At 46.7% G+C, this 23,656-nt stretch overlaps 1 long non-coding RNA gene across 1 annotated transcript in view; it reads right to left on the bottom strand.

Annotated features, from left to right (window-relative positions):
- Nucleotides 1-22,990: 22,990 nt before the first annotated feature.
- LOC123344385 overlaps nucleotides 22,991-23,656 on the bottom strand; it is a 133,110-nt gene continuing 132,444 nt past the window's right edge. The window contains exon 3 of the long non-coding RNA XR_006572535.1: nucleotides 22,991-23,125. This is a non-coding gene — a long non-coding RNA (uncharacterized LOC123344385). The remainder of the gene's footprint in view (nucleotides 23,126-23,656) is intronic.

The following is a 23,656-nucleotide window of genomic DNA, read 5'->3' as shown; positions in this document are numbered from 1 at the left end:
GCTGGGGAGGGGAATGGGGGCTGCTTCCCCCATTGTGGCTTAAGTAGCTTCTTCAAAGCTCTGCCCACAGCCTGGGGGGCAGGGAGGAGTCGGGCATCCATGTCCCCAGTCCGTAGGCATCTGTCTAGTGCTTGGCCTGGGTGCTGGGTTAAGGATGTGACCTTATGCCACAAGATGGTGTGGGCACAATGGCCTCATCCAAAGTCTACTGAAGTCAGTGGAAAGACTCCGCTGGACACCAATGGGCTTCGGGCTCAGGCCCTCTGTTTCTAAAGGCAGCAGAAATAATACTCAATATTCACAGTTAAAAACCCCCAAACTTCATTGTGCAGAAACCCACTGCTTCCCTTTGAACAGCGAGGACCCCACGGCTGGAGTCTGCCACTGTGGCGTAGCGCAAGCGCTGAGCGGGTCCACGATGCCGCATGCCTCTCAGGAAGGGAATGGCTGCACGCTGCGGCAGACAAGCGGCTGTTTCTGTCCGTCCCTGTGTGGCTCTCTCCCTGCCCCAATGCGGGCCCGGTCACCTCGTCAGCCCTGGAATGACTCCTGGTGTAAGAAGCAGATGACCTGACCTGCGAGTTTGGAGATGCTGCCAAACTCTTTCACTCTCCCCAATGAGCCTTCTGGGGTTGTTTTCCAGGAAAGGGAAAATGATAAGGACAGGGCTGTGTCATCCTGAGCAACCTCTGGGCCGCCCACAAAGCTCTGTGCAGGCTGTAAAGGTTTTCTGCTACATCTGGGTAGGGTGTGACCAGAAGAAAAATCTATAGAGGTTCTGTTTCAGGCTTCCCTGGCAGCAAAGGCATCATATCCACTCTTCTCCAATGATCTAACCCATTTCTGGTGTACCCTGGAACAGGTTTTCGTGTACCCTGGAACCGGTTCTCTTTGTCCTCTTGGTGCCAGTCCGGGTGGTCCAAACCCAGCCTGTTCCAGTTAATTACATCACCCCCCACGTGCCCGCAAGATGGGGAATGCGACGTATGACAAGTCACAAGATGGATGATTATCACAGGAACGGAAAGCAGGAGGCCTGGGATATTTTTGAATCCCCCAAGCTCATCATGTGCAGTATATCAGCACCGTTTGTGCCATTAAAGTTAAGCACCTGCCAAGCACATCTCCGCGGTGCCTCTATTTTCAGAGTTGCCAAAGTTTGGTGTGGGATAAAATTGGACGTGGACCACCTCAGTGAAAAGACACGTTGTTTTGTCTCAAAGACATTAGAAAGAAGAAGAAGAAGAAGAAAACCGATTGGCCATTTTTAAGTTGTTAGCAGAACCGGGGTCTGGGAGGCCGATGAGGTGAATCACCTTCCAGAGGAACTAACTCCAAGGTAGATTTGATTGAATCAGGATGGTTTGGAAAAGAGAAACAAAACACAGGCTCTACTACAGCTAGCCACTGACATTTTCCAGTCACACTGTGCTAAGGCCCAGATTTTCAAGAGTGGCCACTAACTAGCACCTTGCGCTGAGGGCCCCAAATCACTGGCCACTTGGGAAAAGCTTGGCTGAAAGTGATTTTAGCACATGGACTTTGTGCATGTGCAAGCCAATGTATTGTCTGTAGCACAGCAGCACATCAAGGTTCCCGTACAGAGTAGGCGCTGGACGTATTCATAGCAAGAGCCGGTTCTGCCTCAGAGTTTACAGGCTACATAAACAAGACAAAGGGTGGGAGGAAAGACGTATTATTATCCCCATGTTACAGAGCAGGAACTGAAGTGACTTGGTCAAGGTAACACAGGAAGCCTGCAGCAGAACAGAGAAACCCAGTTCCCTAAGTCCCAACCCAGTGTTTTAAACCACCAGACCAGCCTTCTTCTCCCCCCACCCCCGCCCCCCGTTAGAAGATGGACCGTATAGAAAGCCCCAAGTACGTCGTTCCATGGTGGACTGTAGCAACGGAAGAAGTGTCACAATTGATTGGGTCAGTGTCACAGTTAGTTGGAAGGTGGGAGGTTCCTGCCCCACCCCCGAACATTTTTTATGAGAACAAATTTATATTTTCATCAAACATTTCAATGGAAAATTTGGTCTTTTTGTCAAAAAAAAAAGAAAAAAACGAAAAGCCCCCACATTTTGTTTTTGGCTGAAAAATGCTGGGGGCTGGGGGAGGGAAGGTATGAAAAAATATTTTTTAAAAAAATGAGGAAAGCAGCCACATTAATTTTGTCAGAAACCCAATTTTCTATCAACAAAAGTTTTTACGGAAAATTTTTGACCTGGTGGATGTATTTTAAACGTTCCCTGCGCTCTCATTTGCATCAAATGATTTGTTTTAGAGGAAATACGCAAACGCACATTAAAATGACACTGGATCCCATTTAAACCTACAACAGCCAGGATTTCTCCCTGCCTCCCTCCCAGCCACCGTGCTCCTGCTGAAGATCTCATTCTCTTTAAGGAGGCCTCTGAGCTGTGAGTTATCTCACGTACCTTTGAGCTACATAGGTCTGGCTGAGTTAGGAACAGACTGTCAGCCTTTAAGATTTCTTTACTGGTGCGTGGGTTTAAGCCAGGCTCAATATTACCGTAATGGAGTGTGTGACAGATAGAGCATCGGTTCTTGGCCCTACGCTATTTAACATTTTTGTCAATGACCTAGAAGAAATCATAAAATCATCTCTGATACAGTTTGCAGATGACAAAAATAGAGAGAGTGACAAATAACGAAGAGGACCGGTCATTGATATAGCGCAATCTGGACCACTTGGTATGCCGGGAGCAGTCAAACAATAGGGCTAAATGTGAACAAAGGAACAAAGACTGTCGGCCATGCTTATAGGATGGGGACTCTAGCCTGCGAAGCAGTGACTGAAAATCATTCAGGGGTCGTGGTGGATAATCAGCTAAATGTGAGCTCCCACTGCAACGCTGTGGCCAAAAAAGCAACTGCAATCCTGGGATACATAAACAGGGGCCTCTCAAGTAGGAGCCAAGAGGTTATTGCACCTCGGTATTTGGCGTGCGCGCTGCTGGAATACAGTTTGCATTTCTAGTGCCCACAGTTCAAGAAGGATGTTGACAAACTGGAGGGGGTTCAGAGAAGAGCCATGAGAATGATTGAAGTATTAGGAAACCTGCCTGATAGAGATAGACGCAAGGAGCTCCATCCATTTAGCTTAACTAAGTGATGGTTAAGGGGTGACTTGATTTCAGTCTATCAGCATCTACGTGGGGAACGAATATTTAATAATGGGCTCTTCAATCTAGCAGACGATCTAACAAGATCCAATGGTTGGAAGTTGAAGTTAGACAAATTCAGACTGGAAATAAGGCGCACGTTTTTACCAGTGAGAGTAATTCACCACTGGAACAAGTTACCAAGGGTCATTGTGGATTCTGCATAACTGACAATGTTAAAATCAAAATGCTTTTCTCAAAGCTCTGCTCTAGAATTAGTGTGGGGCAGGTCTCTGGCCTGTGTTACACAGGAAGTCAGACTAGATGATCACAATGGTCCCTTCTGGCCTTGGCATCTATGAATTCCATAGTGTGGGCAGCTGAAAAGAGTGAACTGAAACAAACTATGGCACTTTGTATTGGGGATGCTATGAGCAGCTGTGTGTTCCCAGAGAACCGTACACGCACCCAGAAAGGTTCTTCTACAGATAGTTAGACCCATTTTCAGCTGGGGCACAGAAGGGGCGTTGACTTGGCCACGGTCAAATAGCGAGCCAGGAAGAGAACCCACGGGCTTCCCCGTTCTAACCGCTAAACTGGCACCATGAAAACCCCCCTGTTGAGCTGACAGGGCTGTGTACGGAACCAAGGGTAGTAACTGGGCTTGCTCGTGTCTTTCTGGGAAAGGTGCTTCGTGAAAAGAGCACAGGGTGTTCCTCTCCGAGGCCTGCTGTTCTGCGAGCCGCGGAGCCTGCACTACGAAGTGCCGTGGTTTGCGCTTCCACCCCCCGCTGAGCTCTCTGCACCACGTGTGGTGTAAACTGGCTCTGAGATCACACGTAAGCCCTCCAGGATTCCTATAGCAGCACATCAGGCTAGTGCCACAGGATTAGGCAACTCATATATTTTTCCTTCAGGGATTCAGATTCTTCCAATCATTCCAGGCACTCAGGGTAGCTATAATTTAAATGGCTTTAAATAAGCCATTAGATGGGGGTTGGGGTGAAGCCCCCTTTCTGAGAGTGGCATAAATATTAATACAGATCAGACTGTAAACAGGTTAAAATTAGGATGCGCATTGTTGAAGCTTTCCCTGGCCGAGCTGCTCGCTGGGCTGTGAGGAGGTGGCAAAGGGCCGGGGTGTGACAGGAAGGTGGTGCAGAGCTGCCAAGCTGGTACAGCAGTCTCCGCCCCTGCCAGTCACAGTGTTCCTGCACTGAATGGTGTATGGAGACGTGTATGGTTTCTGTGGGAGGAGACTGGGGGCCTGTCCCTTCTGCTTCCCTCGGGCCAGCACCCATGGCCCCTTCTCCAGATTGTAGAATAAAGTAGAGTCAGTGGCTCACAGCATTGCTCATAAACGCCCAGCATTTTATCTTAACATCACGTAGACCGGAAAGGGGGAAATAACATCCCAAGTTCTCAGTTCAAATGTAAGAGCTTCCTAGAATCTCAGCGATCTAAATTACGTAATTGTATTAATGGAAAAAACCCTTAATTCCATGAAACATCTAGAAAGGAGGGGAAATGGCAGCCTCTGTGCTGAGCTTGGAAACCCCAGGAATGATCTTTCTCCTGAATGTTTGCAGAGAGAGTTGGGGCAGAAAGTTAGCTGCGGTGAAGAGTAGCACTCCATGCCATCCTAGCACCTTGCCACGTGTGCTCCCAAATACACCCGCCCCTCTCCTCTGCTTCCCACTCGTGTTCCTCCTGCAGCAGAGCACTCAAAACCTTTGTTTGCACCAGGGCCAGATTTCCCAGGGCTCAGCACTTGCAAGTGGCAGCAGATGTTCGAGAGAGTTCAGTGGCCATTGGGAAGCAAAGGCCAGACTATCCAGAGTGCTCAGCACCAGCAGGCACCCAAAGTGCCTTCTGAAAATCTGGCCACTTCCTTTGGGGCATACGTGGGGGCTGAGTTCTTTGGCAAATGTCTCCCCAGTTCCTAGATTTGCAGGCCAGGGGGGACTGCTGAGTTGATCTAATCTGACCTCTTGCGTGGCCCAGGCCAGAGACCCTCCCGCCAGGACTTGCTGCAGCCAGCCCAGCACTTCTGCTTGACTGCAGGTGCGGAGGCTTTGTGAAAATTCCAGCCAGTGTGTTGAGCAGACACCAAAGCAGCCTGGACACAGTCACGCCCTTGCCTCTGGAGTCAATGAGAGCTTTGTCATTGACTGCAACGGGGACAGGACTGGGAGCCCAAGGCAACCAAGCTACGAACATCTTCATAAAGAACGTCTTTGTGCCGAAGGCCCAGCAGACCCCCTAACTTCCAGGTCCCCATGAAAAGCCACAGGACCTGCGATTGCTTTGGTTCGTTCGTTCTCCAGACTCTGCCCCACTTCATGCAGTGGCGAGGAATCGTCATCCTTCGCACCCTACATCCCTCTCCTCTCGCCTCTATCTGCTGCCTCCATCTCCTCCCTTTCCAAAGGGAACAGGGGCCTCTTTCTCTCTCTAGCACCCACTCTCACCTAGGTCCCCCAGAAAGCATCACTTTCTTCTACCTGACGTCACAGGCTGCCCACTGAAGCGAGACTGTGGCTTAGCAGAGATCATCACAGTACAGCGGCCAGTGCTTTCTTGTTGTCCAGCCTGCCTGCCCCAAATTTCCGATGCCCAGCAGCGCACCCTGAGACACTCTCCCTTCAGTCTGATGCGCTACAGGCTCAGCTCCATACACAGCTCACACACCTGCACAGTAGTACCACAATCTCCTGTGCTGCAGCAGAATACGGGAAAGCACCACACTCTGCAAACAAGGGATTGCCCGCTGGGGAACGGGATTTGAATGTAGAGCCTCTTCTCCCATCTGTGTGGTGGTGGGGGCTGGGTAACTCCCGGTGAGAGCTAGCGCCTGATTCCTCTTCTTTCGGGAGAGGCTCTTTCTTTTGCTCTGACAAGTGATGCTATCAGGAACAGGTCTCCAAATTCTGCAGGTTAAAGATGCTCTGGGGGCTACTGGAACGAGCACAGGACTGGGAGCCAGCAGCTGCTGCGTGCTAATCACAGCTCTGTTGACAATGACCCGCTAGGTGCTCTGGGTAAATCCCGTCCCATCTCTGCCTCAGTTTTCCCATACGGGGAAAGAGATCTGTGCAGCACTTTGTTGTTACTGATAATAACATGCCCACTAATGATATACAACCAATCCGACCCACGACCCTTTTAACGTCTTACCATCCCTTCCTGCTCCAATGAAACCTGCCTCACTCCAACCTGCCTCTCCTCCCACCCCCCCTCCCCCTCGGTGTAGGGTGACCAGATGAGAGACATGAAATATCAGGATGCGGCGGGTGGGGATGCAGCAGCAACAACAACAGCAGCAGCAGCAGCCCACCAATAGCCGCCGGAGCATAGGAAAAATTGGTGGGAGCTGAGCACCCACCAGCAGCTCCCCGCCCCCCGGCATCAGCTCAGCTTCACTCTGCCTCCGCCTCCCCTGAGCTGGCTGCCGCGTCCTGCTTCTCCCCCTCCCTCCAGCGATGGGCCGCCATACAGCTGATTCGCGCAAGCCTGGGGGGGCGAGGGGGAGGAGGAATGTGGCGTGCTGGGGGAAGAGGTGGGGCCAGGGCAGAGATTTGAGGAGGGATCCAAGGGGGGAGGGAGGGGCGGAGTCAGGGCGGGGCCGGAGTGGAGTTGGGGCAGGGGGGGTGCGAGCCCCCTCCACCTGTGCGCCGGAGGGCAAAATATCGGGACAATTCGTGTCCCGACCGATGTTCAGTCGGGACGCGGGACAACAAGTAAATATCGGGACAGTCCTGATAAAATCGGGACGTCTGGTCACCCTACCTCAGTGAGGTCCATAACATGGACCCACATCTATGAAATGAGGCCCCTGCCTGTCATTATTGCATGATGCTGAGAGCACCATCCCCAGGGTCTCCCAAGCACATTGCATGTCCAGTCCCCATCAGTTATCGGCACGGGAAGCCCCCCCAGTGCAGACCCCGTATCTTCCAAACACCCTGCCAGCACTAACAGCAACAGCCTGAGAGTCGCTCCTGCACCAGACCTCACTGAAAACACACAACTGCTTCCTACAGGCTCCAGCTGGGAAGCAGATTTTGGAACAGGGCTACGGGACTACTAGTCTACTGGCCCCTGTGGCTACTGGTCCTCCAGTACAAAGCCAGAGAAACCAGCAGGGACCAGCTGAAGGATTCTTAGCGAGTCTACCGGGATTTCCACTCCACCATTGCATTGCCCCGCACGATACCGACAGTACAGACGAGACAAGCAGCAGAACTGTGCAATGCACTCGTTGCTCAGACCGGATTAACACACTTCATTTACAGAAGCCTTACTTCACTTCTACCAGCCTCTCAGCTTGTAGAGTAAAGTTTCACACACAGAGACACAGCGTTTATTGTTCTAACTGAAGCTTGCTGCATCTCCTTAGGCACAGGCCCTCTCCCCGGTTGCCAAACCAAGGAACTTGGCTAAATACTGAGGACATGTCGGAAGGTGAGAGGAACACTTCTCCCCCATCAAAGCCCCCACCTGGTTCAACGGGTGGGCCGCTGGTGGGGGCAGGCACAGAAGGAAAAAGAGGGAGGAGGGAGTGCATGCCAGAGGGATGCGAAGGTGGCCTCTCTTGCCCCATAGGCTCTCTGCTTCCTATTGGCCAGCCAGAAGGAGACAGGAGCAGACTGACTCCTCACTCCCCCAATCGTTAATTTAAACCCTTGTCTCCATCTGAGCTGTCCCACCCACAAACGAGCACCAGGCCATGGCTGTAGACCGCGTGTGTGCTGAGACCTGGGTGATCTTCCCACAAAGTGCCGCAAAGGCCAAGCAAGCTGAAAACATCTCTAGATCCTAAGTCAGGGCATGAAGTCTCAGTTTTACCAGCGTCCTGTCAGCAGGCGAATTTTACAAACCGACCGCGGTGCCTTTGTTTAAACAGCTTCCAAAGCAAGTGATTTATACCATATGTTTCAAGCATTCATAGCGAATACTCTTTAATTAAAAAAAAGCGTAGATGGCAGGAAGATACAGAATCATCAGAGAGCTTGCAGGATAAAGGGAGAGAGGAAAAATCCTCTTACTCTGTAGAAAACACACCCTGGCTTTTTTTGTAATCTACCCTCCAAAAACATAACAAGTAACTTAGCAGAAGTCCCCTTTGCCATGTGTTATCAGGGTAATATCGCTATCCGATCAGCCTTGCAGCAGCTTTGCATGTTACACACTGCTGGGATTCCGGGGCTGCCGGGATTCTTCACATTCAAAGTCTGTTTCATTCCCCCTTCAAGTCGATACAGTATAGTATTGCTCCACCAGCATGTAGCCCTTTAACCACCAGTTCATAAATATTTGTGCAACCGCTTCAAACCCCACGAAACCTCAGTGACATTCCGTTTTCTGCAGTGTGGCAGGCAACTTTCTTCAAACTTTTAAATTCGGTTCATTAATCATTTAGAAAAATGTGCAATTACTTGAGTCCAATTACAGAAAATGTGCAACTACTTGAGTCCCATTATAAGCCCGTATGAAATGCCAAGAACTTGATTAGAGTAAAATCACTGCCAGGCCCATACACTTCAGAAGAAAATATTGTGTGTTATCCTACAGGGTGAAAAGAAATCACCATTTATTTACACACAAATGTGTCTAATCATAGCTGACAATATGGGAAATCTCTCCGATCAGCTGTAACGTGATTGCCATGTTCCCTTAAGGAAAATATGTCTCTCCCTTAATTAAAACAAGGCCTGAACTTGCTTTAACCTCTTGATTTTATAGTGAGAATCTGCTCTGATTTTTCCACAGGGCTCATAATTACCCCTCAATTGTCTGGCCTGGTGCTGGGCTGGTCCTTTTACTGTATTTCCCACTTCCTGAGGCAGAGTTTCCTATTGTGAGATTAGAATTCAGTGATTCCGACTGATCGCCATTTGACTGTAAAGATTAAAAGAAGAAAGAAATATGTCTGGTTCTTTCCCAGATCTCATGGGAGATGACCTCCCTAATCTTTGCAACCAATTGGCTTTTTTCACTAATCTGTAATTACATGAACTGTCTCCTATGCAAATCAGAAATGTCTCAATCAATCAGTGGTAACAGCCCCTCAAATATTAAGGGTGCGTACATAGAACACCCTCACGTGGGGCAGCCCGGCTTTAAGCTAAACATGACTACATCATTTTATTTAGGTCAGCATCTTCTGTATGCAAACAGTCTGCCAAACAATTGCCTCTGTCTGGAGGAGTGATAGGTACTATTGTTTATTAGGGATTAGACCAAGATTTACTTTGTGCGTGTGTGTTTTCCCAAATACACAAGTTAAGATTTTTTCAGGAAGAATCTAGAACTGAGGGGTTTAGGGAGGTGAATTAATTTACTGGGCCTGTGTACTTCATCCCAAAAGAAAATCCTCTATAAAAGTATAATTTTCTTCTTGTTATTCATGATTGCAAAAGAATAAGATTGTTAAAAAAATCCAATAGAATGGATGTCAATATTGGCAGGAATTTGAATTTCTATGTATGCCAGTTAAATAGACTGTGCACCTTCCTTGGCTTTCTTAATTTTAATTAGGATAAAATGTACTAATCTTACTGGCTTACAAATGGAGGTTTGCCAAGAGGCCAGCAATTGAGCTGAATGATATTGGCTTCTCTTTCAGAGCGCGTCGCACTTTTTGCTAAATGCTATGTAAAGACCAAGCCCTTCAACTTCTTTTTTCAGATCATCTCTTCAGTTTTTTTGGCATGTCAAAAGGCCAGATGTTTTTTATTTGAGAGCAAATTGACACGTTCAATTACATTGTGCAAACAGTAAAGCCAGCCATGAGTAAACAGGCAATGACGATTCATTGAATTTTATGGGTCGCAATAATGTTTATGTAATTTAACAAATTTCTGCTTCATGTCAGCTTACCACAAGAGTTATTCATTCCAAAAGAAGACACAGCTTGCAGCAGAGCCCCCACATTCGTCTGTCTCGAAGCCAAGCAAAAAAAAGTTTAACCATGACAATGGAATAGGAGTGCATGTGCATGATAGTATGTATCATATTAGTAAACCAGAGTCTAAGGAGATTGCTTGTCTTGTGGTTTTTCAATTCTAATCTGATTACCCCTCTTCCCTTTCTCTCATCGAGCCAGAATGCAAACAATGGGAAAGCCAGGCATTTCTCCGCACAGATATACACTCATGCGGTTCTGTCAGAAGGTCATGCTGATTTTTACCATAATGCGTCTTCCAGGTCTCTGGGACCCTATGCAGATTCAGCAGGCCTCCTCTGTGAATGTGGGTCTCTTCAATCTTTAGTTAAGCGTATACCTGGGTTGAATTTCCCTGCCGATGAACAGCACATTAATATTACAAACTCTTCTGGCGACTTACATGCGAAATCACATCAGACTTCAGGGCATGCCAGGGAAGTCAAACAGGTTTGCTCTCCACTGGCAGCTTTTATCACATCAGTCTCATTAATGCAGATTGACACCTTGCGTGTTCCCAGACATGCAGGGACACTTAGCTGAAGGTCACGGGTATGGCGCGAGGTACAGATGAGGTGATGCATGGAAGGAAGAATGTTGAAGCCCAGGGACATGGCACACAATGAGTTCAAGGAAGAAACTGTTCTCAGGATGGCAAGGCCCAATAAGAGAGAGAAAGTGGCATTGAAAATCCTAGTAGCTCATCTTATAATAATATGAAGTGACAACCCCCGCCCCCCCTCCCCCCCTGACATCAAGCAAACAGCAATGAACTGTAACCAGCGGGGAACAGCACAGGGGTCAGGATCCAGCCATGTTGCCAGGCCTAAATGAGACCTCAACATTATATTTACTGGCAACTCAAGCCAAGAGGAAAAAAAAACAACTGAGGCCTGGTTTGCTAACACCTCTAAGCAGGGGTGGTGCCTTTTACGCAGTTCATTAGTGAGATTCCTCCCAAGAGCAAGTGCCATGCCTGCTAGCAAGTGTTGCGAGCTCCAGCCCAGAGCTTTGCAAACGGCTAACAGGTTTTGCATTTTACACACCAGCCCAGTCCACGTTCGAACGTGTGGCCCCGAATCGTCCCTGCTGCTACGTGGTAGGGCAAAGCAGCCCTAAAGCTGGAGGATATGGGAATTCCATCTGCCCACGGGAATCCTCCTGGGACGTGGCCAGGGAAAAGGCTGTGGTCGGGGGTGCGGGAGATAGTGCCACTGTTCCCAGCAGCAGCAATGAGCCAAAGAGAGAGACGCCGTCAGGTTGTTCTTCCTCGTGTCCAGCAAATGCAAAGCTCAAAGTTACCATTCAACTCCCTCATCCAAATTTCTACCTAGTGGAGGGCTAGAGGGTCAGACCCCAGGAGCCAAGGCAATAAAAAATGCTGCCCGTTCAGTAAGCTCTTTATAAAGCTGCTTTTACAAATCGTTATTTAACTCAGTGCAAGTCACCGTCAGAGCAAGGCCAATCAGCTGAGCAGGAGACACCTTCTCAGAGGATTTTTAAGTTTTCTATGAAAGACCAACAAGTGCCTCCAGTGCAGTGAAACCGTTCCTGGGCGGATGGAAGGAATTGCTTCCCACGTCCTCGCAGAGGCCAGGATTTGGTTTTGCTTTGCACTCTTCTGATCAGCCATGAGCTGCCACGGCGCATCCATCCCTACTGAAAATGCAGATTGCGACGCAAAGTGAGGTTCCTCGCTGGGCTGTATTTGCGCTAGTGGCAGGTGCCCGTCTGACCAACCGCCTCTGGCCACAGAACAAGCACAGCATGGCGATGGCAGCAGGCGGGTTCTCCCATCCCATCCCATCCTTCCATAGGAAAGGGCCCACCCTTGCGGGGTCAGTCCCATGGAAGAACTGAAACCAGTGCCCTTTGCGGAGTAGCTGAGATTTGACCCTAGGCAGACAAGGAGACCACTCGTGAGCATTTCCAAGTCACCCATCACTGTACAGTTCCACGGGGTAGGTGTTACTTTGGGACGACTGGACAACAAACGGGCAGAAACCAGGAAAATTTCATCCCCTTTTTTCTCATCCAAATTCAAAATTCTGATGAAAAGGGTAATGGAAAGGTTGAATGTTCTCTTTCCCAGCGCTCCAGCTGTTCCAAAAATGGGAAGACCTTTTAGAGAAAAATTGAGATTTTTTTGGTGGAAATTTCAATGACAAAGTTAATGGAACATGTGAATTTTGAGAATTTTCAACCTGCCCCTGATTAGCTGCATTTAATCCTTGGCCTCTCTGTTATCACTAACACCGAGGAGCCCAGTTAGCACCCTGGTACCTGTGAGTTGGGCACCAGACTCAGACTAATTTTTACATGCAACTAGAATTAAACACAGTCCTGAAGGGGATCTGTGCTCTAGACCCAAGTCATTGCTGTCAATATAATTAATTTCAAGCTGATCTGAGCATCTGATTAAGTTTAGCATCACCATAAAAACTAAACAGCTACTTAAAACTAGAGTAGAGTTTATCAAATAGGTGACATGATGTAACAGGAAGCAAAATAAAGATGTTAATTAAAATAATAATACATTACCACAAAATAATAATGTAGTCAAATAAATGCCAGAGAAATTCTTTGGTGGCTCTTTCTTCATGTGTCCCAGATAAATAAATACGTACATGCAATATCTTCCTTCCCTAGTTACACTTTCTATGACGATTCCAACACAAAAAATGTTGTCGAACTGGAGGTTGGACAGCGTATGTCCGTGTCACACACTGAGTTCTCATTGGGGCAGAAAACTCGAGGGATATGGGACCACCCCTAGGTAATATATGACCTTTACTGCGTGTTTGAACAGATGCAGAAAAACGTGCCCCAGAAAGCTCCAGAAGTGTTTCCCTTAGCGTCTCTCTCCAGGAATGCTGCCCTGGACAATCACACTTCTGGGAAAGGTGGGATTGGATTCGTAGTCGAACGCTCATTTGGGGATGAGATTTAAACCTCTCCTTCCTGGCATAACTGCACACAGTCCAGAATTAGCCCTTTTAGATCAACTGGTGGTAAAAAGCCTAAAGGAGAACCTGTTCAGCTGCTAGGCCAGAGATGGCTGAGACAACTTACCCTTCTCTTCTGGGGTCATGTGTCTCCTAAGAAAACAGTTATTTATTCTGAAGGCCACAAACGCCTTAAAATAAAAGGCCTAAGATAACACTGATATGATCACACAGATTTCTGAATTGATTTATGCTGCTAGCCTAAACAGAAGTGACTCACTGGTAGCAGAGGAATATTATCCCTCAGCTAAACAAGGACTTAGTCAGGGGTGCTGTGACAATGGGTCATAGTGAAGGGAGAGCCTGACCTCTTATTCCAATCAAAATTAACTGCTCTTCATTAGCATTCTCTCACACCACACACTGGCTCCATTAATATTCATGTGACTGCTTCCCAAATACAGTAATTACAAAGGAAAACAAACGTGTTGAGTGGCGTAGTTTTGTACTGCAGAGGCTGCAGTTATTGCACTGTTTGCTGTTAGTAAATCAGTGGGAATACTTTTCTCGTGCACCTGCTATTTATCTAATGTAGCCCCTTCTCCAGCAGCAGCCTACCAAATGGCTGACTCAGAATTCACATACCTACTCATAAGAACAGCCATACTGGGTCAGACCAATGGTCCATCTAATCCAGTATCCTGTCTTCCAACAGTAACTGATGCCAGATGCTTCAGAGGGAGTGAACAGAACAGGGCAATTATCCAGTGAACCATCCCTTGTTGAGCAGTTCCAGCTTCTGGCAATCAGAGGTTTAGGGACACCCAGAGCATAGGGTTACATCCTTGACCATCTTGGCTAATAAGCTATTGATGGACCTATCCTCCAGGCACTTATCTAATTCTTTTTTGAACCCTTTTATAGTTTTGGTCTTCACAACATCCTCTGGCAAAGAGTTCCACAGGTTGACTGTGTTGTGTGAAGAAGTACTTCCTTATGTTGCTTTCCAACCTGCCATCAATTCATTTCATTGGGTGTTTTGAGAAGAGGCAGATAACACTTCCTTATTCACTTTCTCCACACCAGTCATGATTTTATAGACCTCTATTATATTCCACTCAGTCCTCTCTTTTCTAAACTGAACAGTCCCAGTCTTTTAAATCTCTCCTCATATGGAAGCTGTTCCATACCCTTAATTATTTTTGTTGCCCGTCCCTGTACCTTTTCCAATTCCAATAGATCTTTTTTGAGATGGGGCGACCAGATCTGCACGCGGTATTCAAGGTGAGACTGGATTTATATAGAGGCAATATGGTATTTTCTGTCTCATTATCTATCCCTTGATTAATGATTCCCAACATTCTGTTCGCTTTTTTTTTTTTTTTTTTACTGCCGCTGCACATTGAGTGGATGTTTTCAGAGAACTATCCACAGTGACTCCAAGATCTCTTTCTTGAGTGGTAACAGATAATTTAGACCCCATCATTTTATATGTATAGTTGGGATTATGTTTTCCAATGTGCATCACTTTACATTTATCAACATTGAATTTCATCTGCCATTTTGTCGCCCAGTCACCCTGTTTTGTGAAATCAGTCTGCTTTGAATTTAACTATCCTGAGTAATTGTGTAACATCTGCAAATGTTGCCACCTCACTGTTTACCCCTTTTTCCAGATCACGATGGACATGCTGACCAGCACAGGTCCCAGTACAGCTCCTTGGGGAAACATGCTCTATACCTCTCTACTGACTGTTTATTCCCTTTTATCCATGAGTACTTACTTTGCTTATGAGCCTTTGGTGAGGGAGCTTGTCAAAGGCTTTCTGAAAGTTCAAGTACACTATATTGACTGGATCACCCTGGTCCACATACTTGTTGACACCCACAAAGAATTCTAATAGATTGGTGAGGCATGATTTCTCTTTAAAACAGCTATGTTGATTCTTCCCCAACATATTGTGGTCATCTGTGTGTTTCAATTCTGTTCTTCACTACAGTTTTACTGGCCTGTCATTCCCAGGATCACCTCTGGAGCCTTTTTTAAAATCGGCATCACATTAGCTATCCTCCAGCCATCTGGTATAGAGGCTGACAAATGATAGGTTACATACAACAGTTAGCAGTTCTGCAGTTTCATATTTGTGTTCCTTCAGAACTCTTGGGTGAATCCCATCTGGTCCTGGTGACTTATTACTGTTTATCAATTTGTTTCCAAACCTCCTCTGGGACAATTCCTCAGATCTATGGCTCAGGTCAGGCCCGATTTTCAGAGGCACTAAATACCGAAGCCAACAAGAGCTCTGGGTGTTCTCTGATTTCAAGCGACTGTATTACTTTTATGACAATTATGTGTGACTCAGTTTACTCACTCCCTGTAGTATTGCTGCCAACTTGGTCTCAAGGAATTTCTCAAGTTCTTTCCAGAGAAGCTTCTTGGGCTAAGGAGACAGAGAGGGTGTGTGTGATTGTCCGACAAGAGAACAGGCTTAGCCAGAGCAGAACAAAGGGATATCTGCAACGTAGGTGAAACCAGATCTGTCCCAGCCTCTATAGGCGCAGAAGAACCACCCCACCCACCCCAAAAAAGGGAGAACAAAGAAGAAGAGGGGTTGGGCCAGCCCTTTATAACCACACCGGCTGAGACGTTCAAGAGAGAGGAACCAAGGGACCTAGACCCCAAAGAACACTCGAGAGTGGTGAGGAAACTGAGGCAGGGAATGGTGTGTTTATTGTGTTACCTAGAGCTGATGTCTCCTGTGCTGTCTAAAGTAAAAAGCGATAGTTTTAGAAATCCTGCAAAGTCTGTGTCCATTGGCTTCAACTATCACAGGGTTAACCCGAAGGGGTTAACTACAAACCAGAGTGCTCGCCAGGGTGGAGCTGTGGGAAAGGGTGTGCTGAAAGTACTGGGGTGCCATGGGGGTCAGCAATTGTCCTGGGGACCTAGGTCAGCTGGGTCCCACTTCCAGGAGTATCATATCTTAGAATCCCTAGCACTCCCACCCCCATCCCAAAAGCTGGTTGCTCTAGCACTAGGACCATGGTGCATTGTGGGAAAACTATACTGCCTGCCCTGCCCATTACCAGGAAGCAGCTCGCTTTGCAAAAGGCTCGATAGAGTTGCTCTCCATTGCAAACCCCGGAGGCCTCTCTGATATTGTGCTTGCAGATCAGTGATCAGAAGAGAGTGGGTTACCGCTGATCTGAGCTGCTGCCATTTGCAAGGGGAGCCGGCTGGCTTCCATTTATACCAGAGAGTGGATTTCAGATTGTTGGGATGGAGAGGACTAAGGAAGCTGTCCCATGGAATTGTGGGATACTTTCAGCTGACTCCTGGGACCAGAGTCAGGCAGGGCTGCATCTACACTGCAAAGCAATAGGGTTTGGACCCTGGGTCCTGGCTTAACTCGAGATCAGACCCTCCAGCCCTGGGTCTGAGCCTCGGGTTAGTGCAACTGCAGTATAGACACAAGGTGGATTAGGCTTGAGCCTGGGCTCAAGCATGGCTTACCTTGCAGTGTAGACATACCCTCAGCGACTTGCCCAAAGTCACAGAGCAAGTCAGTGACAGCCAGGTACAATCCCAGGCCTCTGGGTTCTGAGCCCCACGACTCGCATGGGGCTCAGAATGGCAACTCCTGCCCATACTGGAGGTATTGTTCAATAATTCTCTTTTTCACTGCTGTGTTATGGTCAAAGCTAGTGAAGGATGAGTCTCAAAATAGTCAGGTTCAACTGAGAAAAGCCCATGAAAATGTGGGTGTGAGGCACCAGGGTACAATCCAGACTAATGAGCAGCTGTGTCACCCCTGCCCTGCAACCTGGGGTCCCTTACCATGACTTCCTGAGGTAGCTCCCACCCAGGCTGCTCGCACACAGCCTTCCAGCATGCAAGCCACACCCTGAGTGCCTGTATGTCACTGCAGCCTGCCAGCCACACCTGGGTTACATTCAGGCTCTCCCCAGCCTTGGTTATACTGCAGGGTGAACCCAACACACCCCCATTCCTGGATTTCCTCCCAGAAATTTATGTCCTTTCCTGCCCAGCCCTCTCCTGGACAATACAAGCTATATTAGGTCCATTATTTCTTTAAAAGGAGTAATATGCCAACTTATTATTTCAACTTGTTATTCGGATACTTCAGTTTAAACACACTGGATGAGCTAAAACAATAAAATAAGTTTGTTAACTACAAAGAACTAGATTTTAAGTGAGTACAAATAATAAGGCAGAAAATCCAGAAATGGTTACAAGAAAAATAAAAATAAAAAACTACCCAAACCTAACTTAACCTGTGTAAAATTCAAAGCAAAGTTTTCTCATCATCTGCTTTCAGCAGTCTTACTGACCAAGCTTCTTAGGTCAGGAGCCCTCCCCCAGTCCAACAGTTGCTTCTTTTCTCCCTTCAGGTTCAGTGAATCCATAGCAGGGAGAAAGAGAGGGGCCCATTGGGGTGTTTGTCCATCCTTTTTATAGTTCCAGTCCCCACCTTGAAAAACCTTTCCAGCTGGGTACCAGGACACAAAAAAGTCTATGTGGAAGGGTGTTCCCTGCTGCTTTTTCCTCACCTGTTGGAGTTTCCTTTGTTTCCCTTCCTGCTTGATCACTCTGTTTACTGCTTAAATGCAAATGAAGCAGAGCACACACTCCTTTTTTTGAGACACACCAGCTTGCCAACTGCAGTTTGGGCAGGGCTCTGGGGTTTAGAACATGCATTAATAACATCATGCAGAGAAATCTTCTAACATCATATACAATGTTGCCACCCACATTTTATCAGGACAATAATGACCAGAAAATTATGAGTTTTCCAATGATACTTTACAAGGCATACCCAGAGATTATTACACTAGCGTGTAGGGTGTGAATACAGGGGTGCATTCTGTTGCAAGGGGGGATTACGTGTATTATCCAAGCCTCTTGCATCTATTAAACAAAGTTGGGAACAGACTGTCTTGGAAGATTTTGGCACTTAGGTGTTTGTTCTGGGCCAGAACTCAGGAATGAGGACATGCACGACTCTGGAATAATAATGAGGAAAAAGTGAGCTGAACATTTTTGCACCTTAGAGATGTATGGTTAGAATTGGGGTTGACAGCGGGAGAAGGGGGCAATTTCTTATTTCATCTAGAAGTGGACCTGAAACAAAACTGAAAATCCAGATGATGTGGACCTTAGTAGGATCCTTGATAGGTGTGGGCAAGGCCCCAGGGGGGACCTGCTCCCGGTATCATTGCATGCTGCTTCCTTCGAGCCTGGTGCTGGATTCCCTCTGCTCTGGTCCTTTGAGGAGGGCCACACTGAGGAGTGAGGCTCCCGGGGCTGGTGTAATGTGGGGAAGCTCACGCTCCCTCAGCCAGTGCTGCACCCCTGCTCTGCAGAGACATCCTGAAGCCTGACCGTACATGACAGTGCAGCCTGGTTTATATCAAGAGAGCTCCTGACAGCACCTGATGCAAAACCCACGGACATTAATGGGAGTCTTCCTATTAACTTCAATGAGCTGCGGATCATGTTCAACACACTGTCCACCAGCCTGTCAAAAGAGAGACAGACAGACAGACAGGAGATTGATGGTTGTTATGGTTTTACATAATTTAAAATAAATGTGGAATTGTTTTATGAACCCTTCAGCTTCTTCTCCAAAGATGTCTATTTGGCACTAGATTTTGCTGGTAACTATGACAGCGAGACTGAGTACAATTTAGATGATAAAATATAACTGCAGGCTGTTTCCTTAATTGATTTCTTTTGTTTCATTCTATTCCTCAAAGATTTGTCAACATTAATTTTTATATGCTTAACACTTTGCAAAGAGTGGCCAACTTTTTCAAACGAATGAGTGGAGATGGAGACCAAACGCTTCCCCAGCAGGGAACTGACACTGCGAGGAAAATAAAAACATGTGATCAGCAGAATGTTTGTGGAGTTATTAAATAGTATATGCGCCAGCAGTTGCTGGCAGAGAGATTAATGCTGGTGAACATTATTATTACTATTGGTCAAGATGAGATCTTCCTGTGTTCATTGCATAGACCAACAAGCGCCACATTTCCCACGATAACATTATTTTATCTGAAGCTAGAAGTTTCTTAGGTTTACAAAAGTTCAAGTCAACAAATCAGCAGCAACTTACACAGTCATAATAAATCCTCATCCCTGGGAAGGAGTAATTTTTAAAAAATTGCAAACTCCAAATGGCCATGGCCTTTAACTGTGTGCATCATGTCAGCCCACGACAAAGCTATAGTAATGAAAACGAACTGAATGGATGCCAAATTGTAGTAAGAACGTAGTAACAAAGAACAGGATATTTTGTGATTGGATCCTATTGTGTGTTTATAAGATTCACTCTGAAAATATAGTTTTTAAAATAGGTTACATTAAAGTGCAATTATAGGTTAAGTAACTTCTTGGCTTACTGCCTAATGTGGAAAAATGTACCGTGACAATCAGATAATACAGGGATTAAGCAAGGCGGCAACAGCTACTGAAAGAGGAAATTTAGCAAGTAGAGGAATCCTGTCCATAGTTGTGACTTCATCCCAGCTGCATTGTCTAGGCCGGAAGTCTGGATTTACAAGGCCAAGAAGCACTAGAGGTTGCTGGCGTTGTGAACTCTCTCAGGTTCAGAATGACTCGGAAGTTTCAAACAACATACAAAATGGAAACATTCTGAGTGGTTCCAGAGAGGCTGATCTTCCCAATGGCCTGCTCTGCCAAAAGCACTGGGCCAATTCTTCATGATCTAATCCCAAGCTCTTGTGGAGTAGAGAGACTTCCGGATCGTTAGCAAGGGACCCAGCCATTGCTAGAGCTTCCCCAAACAAGCCTCACTGCTTTTCCTTCTAGGGAACGTGCTTGGACATGCTAGTGCCACTTCACATCTCTCCAATACGCAGCCTTTGAGAGCCAGCTACCACGCCGTCGTTAATGGGAGTGGTAACAAAGCCACCTTCACTGAAGAGACTTCAGAGTCACCACCAACAGCCCCACTTCCTGCCGATACATTTACACACACGCGATTGTCATGGGGATGGTCACTACGTTTAAAGCTAAATCCTCGCATCTGGATCACCATGTGTAACAAATCCCTTGCAGATCCCTTGCTTTTAAAAGAGGCCTTTCAGCAGATGGGCCCTTTCCCTCCCAACATACCTTGGGCATGTGCACCAGGCAAAACAGAGGTGCAGGGTAGCCCAGCTTACCAGTTTTATATAAACCCCCGCTCCTGTAAACCACACAGCACTCGGGAGCGCTAGCATTAAAACAGAATTAGATTTATCTAAGTGAGAATAAAGATGTAACTAGAAGTGAGAAAAAGTGATGGAAACAACTGATTACAACACAAAACCAAATAATAAAACACAAACCTGGGTCCACACGTATTAATAAGTGCCTTTCCTATCTAATAAAGTAGGTTCCCCCCAAAGCTCAGCCTGTTTCAGAGCTCTCTGGTTTCCCAAGAAGCAGGATACAAATGTCCATGAAAGCACCCTTCTGCACAAGGGGTTTCCTCAGTGACTGGATCCAGAGGGCCTTTCCCTGCACTCTGTTACTCTGAAACAGGCTTTGGTCTTTATTCACCACCAGGGAAATCTCCTGTCTGCTGTAATGGTCCTTTTCACTGGTTTCAATCATTTGCCATTGTCTGTGATGGTTTTCCATTGACTGTTCTGGGTGTGGCAAGGGTAGACCACAGAACCTAGCATTACCTGCTGGCTGACTAGGGAGGGGTGACGACTCCCTCTTGTTTGAATGGGTCAGCACCAAGACACATTACCCCAGTGACTAATTTCTGCCCCGCATCCATAAAGCACACTTTAAATATAAATACATTATTCCTTAAACATTACCCTTACATACCTCTCACAATGCTTATGAACCTTGACAAGTTACAAGCTTTCTGTAGATACCTCACATGATATCCCTTCTGGGTCAATACCCGGCCTACAAAACGTGTTTCGTGTAGTGAGTTTGTCAGGTCTAAGGAGAGAACTGTTTACAAAGAGGGGACCCTTTGCCAAGGGGTCTCTGTGTCACAGAGGAAATCTCAAATACCAAACCAAGGTTAGTGTCACTAGCTAGAACAACCAACATTGTGTTTACAGATCTCATCTTGCACTTGTTTCTCTCTGACTCTTCACCCATGAAAATTTCACCCAGGAAAACCATTCATTCAGTCTCCTTGGCTCCTTCCCTGAACTTCAGACTGGTTGCCCATGACCAAGCCATGCTCTTCTCACCCTTCATCACTGGCCTCTCAGACCACCCTGAATGTTGCCAACTCTTATGACTTCATTGCAAGCCTTGCAATATTTGGTGCCTTTCTTAAAGCATCAGCTCCCAGAGTCGTGTGCCAGAAAGCAAACAAAAAGAATCCAACCCCCTTTTTTTTCTCAATGTCTCTTAGTTTCTCAGTTCCGGACTCATTATTTGTGAATATGTGGGGTTGGCAATAGCACACCCTATATCAGTTCCCCACTGGCCACCAAAGACCCTCCCCACATTACACAGTCATAAATGACCCACATATTTCTAGGGTTAAGCAAAATAACTATTCTACCTAAATATCAGCCAGTGGTCCAGACCTCTTACTAAGGATTTGTGACCAGCAGGATATTAGAGCCACGTGGCATTCATTATTTAGCTTAGTGGACATCATTCACACAGAGAAGATGCACATGTAGAAATCCCACTATCTTCCTCCTCTTGTATCACTGCAACTGGACAGGTTTCATGTAGAGTTTAAGGCCTCAAGGGGTCGTTGTGATCATCTAGTCTGACCAATATAACACAGGCCAGAAAATTTCACCCTCATTTAGGATGGCCAAACAGCAAATGTGAAAAATTGGGACAGGGGGTGGGGGTAATAGGAGCCTATATAAGAAAAAGACCCAAAAATCGGGGCTGTCCCTATAAAATCAGGACATCTGGTCACCCTACCCTCATTCAACCCAGTTACTTGAGAGGGAAACACTTCCATGACCCCGTTGCAACATGAGAGTAACTAGAAGTCCCCTCAACAGGTTCAGAAGTTTGGCTCAGAGAATTTTTCCAAAGGCTTAGATGCTAACCTGTATCTTATGTGAATTCTCAAAATCTTTTGGAAACTGCTCCCATCAGGGCTGGCACAAGTTTTGCCTGAACAGCAGGGAAAGGCTCACGTCATTCCAGCCCCCGCAATAAAAGTGTGCAGTTAAGCACATTTGCTGAGGACCCCATTACATTTATCCCGTTCTACATTTGGAATCCCGGGGAAGTTAGCAAAAGCAGACTACTTAAGCACAGCTAGTTCTTAGCGATATAATTCACTTTAATCTTTTAAGCATTTGACAGTATTTGCTTGAAAGAAGGAGCAACAAGTACATAATTATTGCACTAATTAAGCTGCCAAAACACAAGCATGCTGCAAGAGCACCTTTGAAACAGTGAGCCCTCGATTCATTAGCATCTGCTGTAAGCTTATTAATCACCTAACAGGCAATTAGCAAGCTGTTACTGTTTGAGACTAGTATGTAAATAAATTCTTGGGTTAATTTCTTCCTCTGATAATAAAGAAAACATTATGAAAATTAGCTAAGCGACAATGTAAATGATCTTGACTGTTAATTATATGATGGTGCTACATATGCGGCGGCCGCGCGCCAGATAAGGGATGTACCTCTCGCTCAGTGCACTGGTTTAAAAATAAAATTGTTGACATAGGTAATAAGAAGGCTTTCTGCATTGGAGTCACAGATGTTTGCCTTCAGCTAACCAAAACCAACTGCTGAACGACTGACACTGCAAAATGAGCAGCTCAGTTTATTTCCAGCCATTGCCGAGCTGCGTGCGGCACTGCACTGTAGCAAATCTCCATCCCAGGCTCAATGTCAGGAAGGGCACGAACCACCCCCTTCAAAGTGCAAAATGAGTATCCAGAAAAACAAACAGAAGGCTCCTGCTTACCTTGCCTGGGAACAGTTGTATGCACCACCTACTCCAAGCCTGGAGGGTGCAGTCCTGCTGATTCCAGTGGGAGCCGAGGGCCCAGAGCATCTTTCAGGAGTCACCTTCTGGGATAAGGCCCATTAACTATGGTGCGATTTGCAGCTACCTGTGGATTGACAAGGCTATTGTTGTACACGCAACTGATTGGCCCCCATGCTGACCTCACATTTACACATAGGTTGGGAGAGGGGTACTCAGCTGCCTGGTTTAGGTATGCATATAGGGGGGCCTACCAATTTTTGCAGGCACAGTCTGCTGCACATGCAATATTTTACTTCACTGATGAGCTACGGCAAGATGACAGTACAAGGCAGAGAGACTGCCATCCACTAGCACCAGAAGTCCTCAGTTGCCAGCACAAACCAAAACCCCAGATGTGAACTCTGGCCCAAAGCTTTGGAAGAGAGGCTAAAAAATCTAGATCCAGACACTTAGCACACAGCTGGGGCAACTCACCTGTGATACCTGACAGTTCCTGTACCCTGTCAAGTTGTTAAAGAGAATATAGTGTACAGGCAGCTCTGCTGTATAATTTGTATATCAATGTTTTGGTCTGTTTCCCACGTGCCAGCCCCCCCAATCCAATGGATTTCTGAGCTAGTCTGTTTCTCAGACTGGGGGTCCTGACCCAAAAGGG

Source organism: Mauremys mutica, chromosome 11, assembly GCF_020497125.1.
Source record: "Mauremys mutica isolate MM-2020 ecotype Southern chromosome 11, ASM2049712v1, whole genome shotgun sequence".
NCBI lineage: Eukaryota > Metazoa > Chordata > Testudines > Geoemydidae > Mauremys > Mauremys mutica.
Note: the sequence above shows the minus strand (reverse complement) of the source record. Positions and strands in the feature narration are given on the sequence as shown.